General features: G+C 38.6%; 1 protein-coding gene across 1 annotated transcript in view; it reads left to right on the top strand.

Moving 5' to 3' along the window:
- ITGA1 (integrin, alpha 1) overlaps positions 1-12,857 on the top strand; it is a 98,755-nt gene that overhangs the window by 19,559 nt on the left and 66,339 nt on the right. The gene's annotated exons all lie outside the window — the stretch shown is intronic.

Below are 12,857 nucleotides of genomic sequence, written 5' to 3'. Positions count from 1 at the left end.
GTATTGTACTCTAAAAATCAATTTATCTGTGGCTATTTGTGAAAATCATTACAGCTGTGACATTTTTGAAGTTGTCTCACAACTTCAAGAAGAAAATCTATGAGTCTCTTTTAGAATAATAATCACTGCTTCAGTGAATATCTGTGCCAGTGACTCGGTTTTGTAAAGAAATAGATAGCAATCAATTCCTTACATGCTCAACTCATTCTGCTGCAGTTTTGATGTTTTTTACTGTAAGAAGTATAATTAATTTACATGTCTGTAGTAGGAGTCCTAAAAGAGGAGCTATTCTTCCTGACCACTATAGGAATTCTAGCCTGCCAGGGTGGGCATCACGGAGTTATATGTCTTTCCTTGAGGGAACAATGACGCTATTCAGGGGAATGGGGCCAGCCCTGAGGTCCAGATGGCACCAGTGAACGGGAGGGAAATGAACTTACCCTGAGGCAGAAGAGTCGAGACACATTTACTCAGTTCCAGGACCCTGTCCCACAGAGAGAAACATTTCTGAATGCAACACTGGGCACAGTGTCGTTTGTAGTATCTTTCAACTTCACCCAAGGGAACCTAAAGAGAAGGGCTGATTGTATTTCTGAATTTTTGTCATGTTTTGCTTGTATCATTCATTGTGGAGCTTAACCATACTCATTCATTCATTTATTCAGGTGTATTTACTAAGGGTTTACCATGTACCAGGCTCTGTGTTAGGGCTTGGGTAATAGTGGACAATAAGACAGATGTGGCCACTGCCTTAGTGACACTGCCGTCTAAGGCAGTGTTTCTCTAGATATAGCTCAGGGAATTCCTGCTTCCAAATCCGTGACGTGCTTGGACCATACCACAGACATTCAGAATCAGAATCTCTGAGGATGAGGCTATAGAGCCTGCATTTTAAATAAGCAACCTATATGATTCTTAAACAGATTAAAGTTTGAGAAACACTGCACTAATGCATTATTAGTATATCAATGTGTGTGTCTGTCTGTGTTTGCTGCATACTCTAGATTATAGGCACCTCCAGACCAAAGCCTATATCATCTTCTTTTTGTGTGCGGGTGTGTGTAACAATGATATTATTTTTTTCTTTTTTTTATTAAATTTTTAAATTTATTATTAGCATATTCATTCTTGTAAATCATATTTCTTTATGCCTTTTGCCCAATCTATCACTTCCCAAATCCCCTTCCTCTCTCCCTTCCTTCCTAGCAGTAGCATGGATGAGTCTGGAGAAAATTATGTTAAGTGAAAAAAAGCAGAAATGCCTCATGTGCTCCCTTAGATCATCTTCTTATCCTCACCAATGGCTGCCCAGTGCTTTGCTGTGACCTAGTGAGCCTTCAATGAACGCTTGTTGAATAAATATGCATATGTAATGAATGCAATTTTGTGTTTTTCTCTGATCAGTGGACATTTAATGAGACTTTTTTTTATAACAGGCATTTTTAATATTATTTTAAGTATATTACTTTGTACCTTAGTCTGTAGTGTATAACTTTAGTCTTTTCTAAACTTTTTCATTTGGCTTAAGTTGTGTCAGTGATTAGTATCATCAGTAATTCTCTAAAATAAAGGGACTGAGAAGGACATATTTACTAAGCCATTGCTGTTGCTAAACTACATTTAATAGGGTTTTAATTATAACACATTTAAAGTTTGACTTCACTTCAGTGGATTCAAAAAATAAACTCATTCACAGAAAATTTAGAAAGATACTTCCTCTTCAAAGAAATGTATACTGAAAGACACGCTTACCTTTCATGTGGTCTTATAGAAATTCTTTCCCAAAACAGACAAATTGTTTTGACAATCATTTTTTTCCTGATTGGTTGCTAACGTAATTTAAGTAAGTTTGATTTTTTGTTTTTGTTCTCTTGCTTGTTTGAATTAAAGCACCCAATTCTGCCCTAAGAGTGGCAGAATTAGCTTCTTAAATTTTTTCTCCCACATACTTATCCTCTCTCTCAGCATTCTTGGAAGGAACAAATATAAAAATGAATTGTGAGAGAGAATATCCAGAAGAGGCTGCAAACATAGAAAGCTAAGAGCTGGATAGTGAAATCTTAGACCCCTCATCCATATCAAAGATATCAAAACATTAAGAATGGAGTTGACAGGGTTTGCAAAGAGGAGTTCCCTATAGAAAGAGCATACTAAGAAAGGTCTCAGTTGGGACCACACAATGGTCTAGGTCTACCGGAGTTGGGACATACAGTTGATTGGTACCTGACTCCTGCCTGAAATATATAAAGGGCACGATGGCAGCTGTCTAGCTGCTGACAGGCACATCAAAGCAGAGATAGCTGCCCTAGAATTGGCTTACATTCCCAGAGTTTGCTAGAACAAAGAATATATGTGTTTCCCATGGATCAGCATGGGTGACTCAAAACTGAGAGCCAGCATGAGGTCATGTTAGGACCTCTCCATGGAGTCTCCAAGAAGTGAGTGGATGCCTCTGCAGAGAAAAGCAGAAGACATCTATAAATCCAAGAGACTGAGGGAGTAAAATGCGTTCAGTCAGGGCAAAGATGTAGGTGAGATGTCTCAGTGAAAGGGATTCTACAAAGAACCCACAAAAAAGTTGTAAATACCTTTAGGATCTGACTCATCTTAGGATAGTACCAGTTCAGAAAGAATTTCTATACCTCTTATTTATCTGCTCGACCCTGCCCCTGGAGATGTCAGAAACTACAGTCAGCAATCTAAGGGGAAACAAGAAGGAAAACAAGTAAAGAGAGCTAGTCATGTTTCTTTCTCAACTATAGGCTTCTTACCTCTTGTAAACCCTTAATAGAAGTAGAAGAGAAGATTTAATTATAAATCAACTTTGATGCTTTGTCTTGTTGGTTTTGTCTTAATTTGGATAGAAAGATATGAAGTTTTTGCTATTTGATCCTTTTTTTTGACTTACGAATACAGCAATTTCATGTGATACAGCCCAAATTAGAATACCGAGCTTTTCTTAACAGATATTTTAAAACTAAGAATCAGAAAAGTCATAAGACATTTATCTTTCCATCTACAGATAGCAGAAGAACTTCATTCTAAATAAGTTTTAAGGGGATGGTGGGCCAGAAAAAAAAAAGGTTGCATTCTGATTATACCTCTTTTTGTTATATTAGTTACAGTTATACACATGATACTATAGATAAAGATTGAATATGATACTACTCTCTGCAGGCAGATTTGTCATTAAGTAATTGCAAGCAATGAAAGACAGTCTCAAAGATATGAAACATTCCTTGAAGTAATTGTTATCTTCAAAAAGAAAAAAAAAAGAAAGAAGGAAAGAAGGAAGAAAGGAGGAAGGAAAAGAAGAAAGGAAGGAGAGTAAAAAAGCTTGCATTAATGTTTTTATGTGGCAATTAGTACACATTATGGAAATGCAACACATATGATGGAAACATCCACTCTAGTTACTCAAAATCTTTTTCATGTTTCTGTGGGGCCCCATTATGACTTTTGCAAACATTGTCATGGAAGTTTTGTCTAGCAATTTTTTACCCATGACAAAGTAAAAGCTATAAAACTGCCTTTTAAAAAGCCACCTATAAAAACAAACCTGAAACACACTCTGAGCTTACCATAAAAGATATGATGGTATAAACATTATGGAGGTCTTATTGATCCTCAATACCTAAACATACCATTGCTTTTAATAATAAATGAGAATGATATAAGTATGTCAAATACGAGTACATTACCCTAAATAAAACTAGTAAATTGTGAGGCTTGATATAAAAGTGAAATATACTAATGGAACAATGTCTAGATTGTTCGCATCAAAAGTGTAGCATAACATTAAACCAGGCAAAATGAAAGAGAGAAATTAATTAAATTTTAGGGATATTATTTACCTTTCTTTTTACAGCACATTTTATGGCCATTTCCTTGGAAGCCTTAAATATGGGACCTGATTTGTTGTTTTTAGTTCTGAAAAGAAGCCTTACTGAGCCATGCAGCCATACCCTTGTCAGCCAGGCTATACTTTCTGCATGTGGCGTAATGGATGAGGTGAGGCTTCTCTCTTCCTAGCCTCCCAGTCTCCATTCTCCCCTACTTCTCTCCATCACACACCTGAATAATCATTTCCCTGGATACAAAGCTCATCTGGTTGCCTGCTGAATAAAACCCAAGCTCTCCAGTGGACTAAAAGGCATTTGACAACCTGGCCCCAGTCATTTCCAGTGCATCCTCGTGCCCACCTCACTTCCTGCCCCTCAGCCACTCCTGCCCACAATGTGCTGTGCTCACTTTATTCCCTCTGCCTGGAATGTCCTTCTCCATCCCAGGCCGTATGTGCTAGGTGAACTTCTTAGACTCAGTTCCAATGTCACTTTCTCTGTAATTTTCTATGATAATCTCACCCACCCTTCCCAAGAAAAATGCCTTCCCCTCCCTGGTTCCCAGAGCATTTGCATACCCATCACTTATGGCTCTTATCACTCAGTAGCACTGCTCTTTGTTTTATGGGTCTGTCTCTTTTCGTAGGCTGTGAATTCCATGCTGACAGGATTGTACCTTAATCCTTTTATTTATGGGATACAGTCTTGAGTTTTATGTGTTGCCTAGCACAAACAGGCAAGTTATTTATGTTGGAAAAATGGAATTCCTGGAATTTTTAATTTCTCCTGTATTAAAAATCATTATATTAGTGACCTCTTTGTCTTACTCTGCTTCATGAAGTCAAATTGATCTATTGAGCTAGAAGGTACTTGCTTGTGGGGGACTCCCCCGGACACCCCTTCACATTGTGTCTCAAGCTTTTCTTGGTAGGCATTTGCCCATCCAGCCCCATTCACCCCAGCCCTGATTTCTCCCATAGCCTTCTCCCTTCTCCACAAATATTAAGTGTGCTTTAACCTCTCCTGACCTTGCATTTTTGAGCCCTAGTCGCTTTCATTGGAGCATCTTCCAGCAAGCAAGAGGCCAGCTAAAGACACCCTTTTCCTAGGACCTGTATTTTTTATCTAGCAGGTTTATTTACATTTCCAAGCACTCATTTCCTAAGAAACGATCCTCTACCTGTGAATCAGTCCCATTTATATTCCTCTTTATAATGACAAAAGGTTAAGCCTTGGCTTACCTAACACAGCTTCAGGATGGTCTGTGCTGACAGTTCACTCGGATCGCAGCCTATTGGCACCACATTCATCCCCTGATTTAACCACATTAGAAGCATGTGGTAGAGCTACACAAACGATTGTGCAGCATAGTTTGATAAAAGGAACTATACATTGGCCAGACACAAAGCCCGAGCTCCTGTCATATTATTAAGCAATTAAGCTCCTGTCATATTATATCTTAACAGAAACACAGAAAACTTCATTGTTTTACCTTGTCATTACTTTCCTAAAGAAGCCAATGATTTGATAATATTAACTGTTGAATGAAGGTCCAGAAACTTAGCTCATGTTAGGCATTAAAATTTAAATGCTGGTGTCATTACTCTGACTTAACAATAGAAAGTGATAACATAATTCTAAATGAATAAATAATTCCATTCCTTCATAACTCTTTGATTCAATATACTTAATAGCAATTTTAAACATTTCTTTTTCTTAAACTCCCTTGTCACTTAAGATAGTTATTAAAGTCTTAAATGTGACTTTAAGTTTCATGAGTGAATAATCAAAAAGGCCCTCCTTTCATTGATTTCTAACAGTGTCCTTCCTTTCATATGTCCCACATTGACTTTTCTCCCCTTTTTTCTCTACTTCTGAAAGGAATGAAGCCATTGAGTAATTCATTTTATATCAGCAGATTAATTCATTTTAACTGGCAGATATCTAGAAAGTATCTGTTAGTCAAGTACTATGCTAAGTGTTATTGTCAATACAAAAAAAAATACTAAAATTTTGTCCCTGATCTCAAAAATTTTCCAACTTAGACATGAGGTAAAAATCATATATTTAGATGACTTCCGTGTATGATGGTATGTCATAAATATAATGGTGAATAAAGCAGAGCAATGAATTGATTTTTACTAGTAGGCAACTCTTACTATTGTAGGGTACTGTTTCCTAAACTGCTATCAGACATGGTGAATATGTTCCTATAGGGAAAATTGAATAGTTTAGTCAGGTCCCTCACCTTAGCTCTCATTGGGAGTGGTTCAGTAAACAAATAATTGTGTGAGTGTGGGTGGCTGGAGTTGGTGCATATGCACAGGCCATGGCTTTGCTGGAGACTGCCTCAGGCGGATACCACTCTGCCATGCTTTCCAACCTATGGCTTAGGGTGGCTGGAGTTGGTGCATATGCACAGGCCATGGCTTTGCTGGAGACTGCCTCAGGCGGACACCACTCTGCCATGCTTTCCAACCTATGGCTTACAAGGACCTGTTTGCTGGTTACCTAGCTCATAGACCTGTCTGTGAGGAGTCTGGGGACCCAGCCTGGCATGTGAAGGGTCTGTGAATGGCCATGAGGGGTCTATGAGCTCCAGACCCAGCCCTGGCATGACAATTGGCCCAGTCGGCAGGATTATGGGCAGGTAAAAGAGCTTTACAATTGGCGTCGTCAGCAGGATTCTGACAGAGCCAGAGCACTACAGTTCCTCATTAAAAAATTCCATTAAGGGCCAGCCCAGTGGCGCACTCAGTAGAGTGCGGTGCTTAGGAGCACGGCGGCGCTCCCGCCGAGGGTTCGGATCCCATGTAGAGACCGGTCCGCTCGCTGGTTGAGCGCAGTGCGGGCACGACACCGAGGGTTGCGATCCCATTGCCAGTCACGAAGAAAAGACAAAAAGGACAACACAGTTGGGAAGATAAAGCATGCACAAAAAACAGTAGAGAAGAACGCAGAATTCACAAACAGGTTTGCTTCAGAGTTCTGAGAAAGGGAAGATCACTATGGGCTAAGTTTTGTAGAGAAAGTGGAACTTGAGTTGAATCTTACAGAATGGGTAGAATTTAGCTGAGTTAGTTAGAGGGACAGGGAAGAGCATTTGGTAGGGGTGAAGTTCATACTGGGGAGTCCTGATGATAAAGGTGACTAGACAAGGTAGGACTGGATTATTGAGGGACTGAAAATCAAGGACGAAAAAGCTGGATTTTAACATATAAGCTTAATATTTCAAGGAACAGCTTGAAGTTTTATATTTTCTATTTTTATTAGAATTAAAAGTTCTCTTTTAACGTATATTCCTAAGTCATTGATGTTGGCAGTGGAGAGTCGTTGGTGGTTTCTTAACAGGGAAGAAAGAAATTAATAGAAATAATAGCAGAATTTAGAATCTTAGATGTGATAATAGCAGAATTTCAGGACAGCGTACAGCCATTATGGAAAACAGTATGGACTTTTCACAAAAAAAAAAAAAAATCAAAAACAGAACTACTATATTAGCCAGCAATCCCACCACTGGGTATATATCGAAAGGAAATGCAATCAGTATGTCAAAGAGAGATCTGCATTCCCATGTTTATTGCAGCCTTATTCACAATAGCCAAGATATAGAATCGACCTAAGTTTTCATCAGTGGATGAATGGGTAAAGAAAATGTGGAATATATACACAGTGGAATACAATTCAGCCATTAAAAAGGAAGGAAATCCTGCCATTTGCAACAACGTGGATGAAGCTGGATGAGATTATGTTAAATGAAATAAGCCAGGCACAGCAAGACAAATACTGTATGATCTCACTTATATGTAGGATCTAAAAAGGTTGGTCTCATAGAACCAGAGAGTGGAATGGTGGTTCCAGGGTTAGGCAGTCTGGGGGAGAGGGGAGGGCAATTGGGGAGATGTTAGTCAAAGGACGTAAAATTTTAGTTAGACAGGAGGAATAAATTCAAGAGATCTATTGTACAACATGGTGATGATAGCTAATAAAGATCTACTGTATTCTTTTTTTTTTTTTGGCAGCTGGCTGGTAAGGGGATCCAAACCCTTGACTTTGGTGTTACAACACTGTGCTCTAACCGGCTGAGCTAACTGGCCAGCCCTCATATATTCTTGAAAAATGCTAAGAGAGTAGATGTTAAGTGTTATCACCAAAAAAATGACAACTATATGGGATAACACATATTTTAATTAGCCACATTTAGTCATTCCACAATGTACTTCAAACATTTGTATGTGATAAATACATACAATTTTGTCAACTGAAAACAATAAAATAATACAAAAAAATTCAGGACAGTTAATCTGCCATAAATATGTAGAAGGAGTTGAGAAGACTGACAGTGGAAGAAGGGACATTAGCAGTGGAGAGAACAGCCATTGCTGGGGTCCAGTTCAAGGCAATGATGTCTGGCCCAGGCTAGGGTAGGAATGAAGTAACATAGATGACAGCTGCCTTAGGACCAGTTCCCCAGAAGCAAACAAAAGAGGACGATTCATGTCATAGTGATTTATTAAGAAAGCCCTTTCCAATAGCAAATAGTAAGGGATTTGGGAAAGCGAAACGAGGTAGCAGCAGAAGCCAAGTGTGGATGTGATTTCAGGTCACACCCTGCCTGGAAGGTGAGCTTCAGCAGGAGTCAAGGGGCTGGTCTTTCATTCCCTGCACTCAGGCATTGCCCATGCAGCAGGGTGAGGGCTGGGGAGGGAGAAAACTTCCAGACACTTCTGGTCTTTCAATCTTTGGGGCAAAATAGTCTAGCAGCCCAAGGGCAGTCAGCTGAAGTGAGTCTCAGGTGGAGTCTTTAGAATCAAAGTACACAGAAGAGATGAGAGAATAGGCAGTTGTAAGTTTTCTTGTACAAGGTCCTTAAAAAGTTTGTGGAAAAATAGTTTTCATGGAAAAATGGAATTAAAAGATATATATAAAAAAAATACAACCTTTCCATGAAATCTTTGAAGTACCCTCATATCTTGAAATTTACAAATAATCAGTTTATAGAAATGAGACAGATGCGAAGGAGATGGATATAAATAGATAGATCGATATGTAAAATATAAAGCACTAATTTCTGACATACCATGGTTTTGAATTTTTTACTATTCCTAGTGTGAAGATAATTTGTCCAGATAATACAATAGTTTATATTAGGTTCTTTAAGATATGTAAGATGTGTTGTAAATGTAAAGTACTGACATACATCTGGCACAAAGCAGCCTTGTTTATTTTATTTTATTTATTTTTTATCAATTATGAATATTCGTGGGGTACAAAGCTGACCATCACCACTCGTGCCCAAGACAAAGCAGCCTTGTTTAGTTAGCATGACTTCCAGCTCTTCTCACGTGAGCTCCTCCCCATGTATAAATGAGATACTCTCTTTTGCCTGAGGAGTTAACAGCTTATGACAACAATTTGATTGATATCGATAAATGGGAACAAGTGCACTCATTAGTAAAAAAGTAGAAGCACTGTTGAGCAGTGCTCAGATGTGCCACTCAGCTGAGATTCATGGTCATAACCTTCAAGGGAGACCAGTCTACAAGTCGTGTGACCTTTGTCTAGCAACATTCAGAGTCACAGAAGCATACACAGAGAAGGAGATAGTTGGATTTCACCAGAGTTGGAAGTTAGCCAAGTGAGTTAATAGAGGGGGAAAAAGGTTAAAGGAGTTAAATGTTTGCAAGTAAATGATTACAGTGGTTGAACCATGGAATCTAGGCTAAGTCCAAAAAAAAAAAAATGGTAAGAATAATGAATGAATTGGAGGTCTCAATGAGGTCAAGGAATTAATGAATTTGATATATTAGGTAAATGAGCCCAGGTTAATGGTCAGAGAAGATGACACTTGAAATTGAGATTGAGGTGCTGTAATTCTTCCAGATGACGAGGTCAAAGATAAGACTTTGGGAGTGGATGGCACAGGTGAGCTAGAAGAAAAGATTACTGAAGCATAAGAGGTCAAAGAAAAGAGTCTAGGGTTTTCAATAGAGTATCCAAGTAGTTGCTAAAATTTCTGAGAATAATGACAGGAGAAGGAGTGAAATTTTTCAAACTTCTTTAGCTCCCTGCTTAACCAAATAAAAACAAAGGGAAATTTAAAAAACAAAACAAAACTCTGTAAGATATCCTAAGTAGATGAGCAATTAACTTCCATGGCAGTATTTATCACCTTAGTACCCAGAACTAGACATAATGTTTAACTAGGTACAAAATCATTTCACTTTTATTTACACTGAGCATTTATGTACACAAGAAAATGTCAAACTTACATGGTCTCCCTTAATACTTATTCAGTGTCTTTCAGTATTACTAATCAAAAGCTGTAGGGTCACTGGAGAAAAGAATTTTAAATCTATGCAGAGGGTAATGAAAATATTCATCACATTTAATTATGTCAAGAAAATAACGTGAATTGGAGTCGTGGGTGTATCCTCATCCATTTTGTTATTTTTTTGTACAACTAGTTGGTTGCATTCTATCTTGTTTTCAAAAAGGCTTCTGGTCATCTTTGTTCCAAATATAATAATACATGGTTTTGGGATATACGTTAAAGGATACTGGGTGAAAGACACAGTCATAGAAGAACAGGGTTAACCTGGACATGAATTGAGCAGATTGCCTGTACATTCAGCTTATAATGTATTCCTTATCTTGTCTTTGCATATATTCTCAGTTATTTCTTATTTATCTTGCACCCAGCTAAGAAACTTTAAGGGAGGATATATATGTTCTATTTCTTTGTTAAAATATCTATGTACTTGCACATTTGTTTTACCATAAACTCAGGGAGCTATGTAGCTAATCAAATTCATTGAGTAGCCATGAAATGGCAGCAGCATTTAGCAGAAGCTAGTAGGATGAAGTGACTAAACACAGCTGGGGTGGGCTGGTGGGTGGGTGGGTAGGGAGATGCATTTTTGTTGAGAGAAAGTAGAGTGATTGAAAGGGGCCCTGGGATAAGGGGTATACATCTTAGACTAGACCCCCTTCTACCTCTTCACTATGGAGAAAGAGTTTTTTAAACTCAGTTTCCTCTTTTATGAAATGTGATAATAATTTCCGTTACTTGAATTTGAATAAAATAGAGAAGAAAGTTTTAAAACCACTAAAAATATAGCATAGTATTCTTATTTAAGTATAGTGACATAATTGCTCCAAGATGTCCAGTGTACTCTAGAAAGTAGCTCAAAAATGATAAAGATTATTTTAAACTTAGGGTTGTCTTATTTGTTTCTGCAAATGCCAGAATATGCTTTTGGTTGTTAAAATGCCCTACATGGAAATGCATCTATAAATCATACATATTAAACCTAAAAGTTGCTGATAACAGTGATATCAGCAGTAGAGGCTAGAAGGTAGACACTGAGCCTTTGTGCCACTTGGAAATAAGGTTAGATTTGGAAACAGTGTTGGTGCTAAAGCAAGCACCAGAGGCAGCTTTACCCATGGGCAGAGTAGGCAATTGCCTTGGAAAGAAGGTAGCTCTGTCTCAAATTACTACCCCTACGCAAGAAATGAAGTGCCCAGAATTCCTATATTAGAGAGATATTCCTTTCAGTAAAGAATTCTCTGAACATGGGCAGAGTAGGCAATTGCCTTGGAAAGAAGGTAGCTCTGTCTCAAATTACTACCCCTATGCAAGAAATGAAGTGCCCAGAATTCCTATATTAGAGAGATATTCCTTTCAGTAAAGAATTCTCTGAATCCCAAATTTTGGGATAAGATGGATAAACAAAAAGTCATCTCCAATTACAATTCTTGATGCAGATTTGTTTATTGGTTCACATCAACCTTTAAAAAGGAAGATTATGTTAAGTGAAAAAAGCCAGACAAGGAAAGAGAAGTATCGCATGGTCTCACTCATAACTGGGTGCTAAAAAGGAAGGAAGGAGGGGGAGAAAAAGAGAGAGAGAGAGAGAGAGAGAGAGAGAGAGAGAAGGAGGGGGGGGAGGGGAGAAAGGGAAATAAAGAAAAGACCATAATAATATGTTGAACTTTCAGAAGGAGAGAACAAACCTAAAGATACTAGAGATGCAGGGGAGGCAGGGTGGGGGTTGGGGAGGGATAGGTTGGGTAATAATGAATATGCTTATAATAAGTAATAAAAGTTTAAAAATAAAAGGAAGATGTGGAAAAAGTATAAGAGAAAAGGTCAGATCTTGGGGCAGGGAGAGGAGAGGAAAAATATAGAGCAAGAGAAATGGGATGTGGGGGCACTGCCCTTCTATGTCACTTCACTTCACTTCACAGTGGCTCTGCAGGTAGCTGCTTGCATTATCCAATCTATGGGAAGGAGGGAATGAAAGAAGGAAGGCAGTAGAAGAAGGAAGACAAAGAAGAAGAAAAAGTGGGGGTGGTGGAGGAAGGGCTGATGTGGGAGAATTGAGTCAGCAGCTAAGAGAGATAAAGCAGGAGGCAAGTGCAAGACACCTCCCCTGCCTGCTGCTCCAGCCTCAGGGTACTCCACTCCCCGCTCACAGCCCTGAAGGAGGCCCAGTTGTTCCCATCTCAGGCTTCTTCACCTACACAATTCCCTTTGTGTGGAGCCTCTGTCCTTCTAGCACCTACCCTGTAAGTCTCAGCTTCTGAGAGGCCTTCCCTGAGCCCCCATTTTAAGTTGGGCCCCTAGGTTGTTCTCACTGATAATTTCTTTTCTAATGCAGGCCTTTTCACAGTTTGCAATTGTAGGTGCATTTGAACGACCTTGTGTTTAATCTCTCTCTACCTCTAACTTAGAAACTTCATGAAGGCAAAGACCATGCCAGTGTGTTTCATGTTCTACCCCCAAGGCTTACCAGAGTCATTCTGTAAAAACTGTTGAACAGATAAACCAATAATTTAAGTTTAATAACAGCACTTTTATTTTTGTTCTTTGGTATATGAATATCCACGGAATAGCCATGATTATTGTTATCAAAGTAGAAGGATTTGTATACTGATTCTTAAACTCATCTGAAAGACTAACATGTATTATATCTAATCTACATGTTTCAGCTGAAGAAATTGAAGAGG

Source organism: Galeopterus variegatus, unplaced genomic scaffold (genome assembly GCF_000696425.1).
Source record: "Galeopterus variegatus unplaced genomic scaffold, G_variegatus-3.0.2 Scaffold930, whole genome shotgun sequence".
Lineage (NCBI taxonomy): Eukaryota > Metazoa > Chordata > Mammalia > Dermoptera > Cynocephalidae > Galeopterus > Galeopterus variegatus.
Note: the sequence above shows the minus strand (reverse complement) of the source record. Positions and strands in the feature narration are given on the sequence as shown.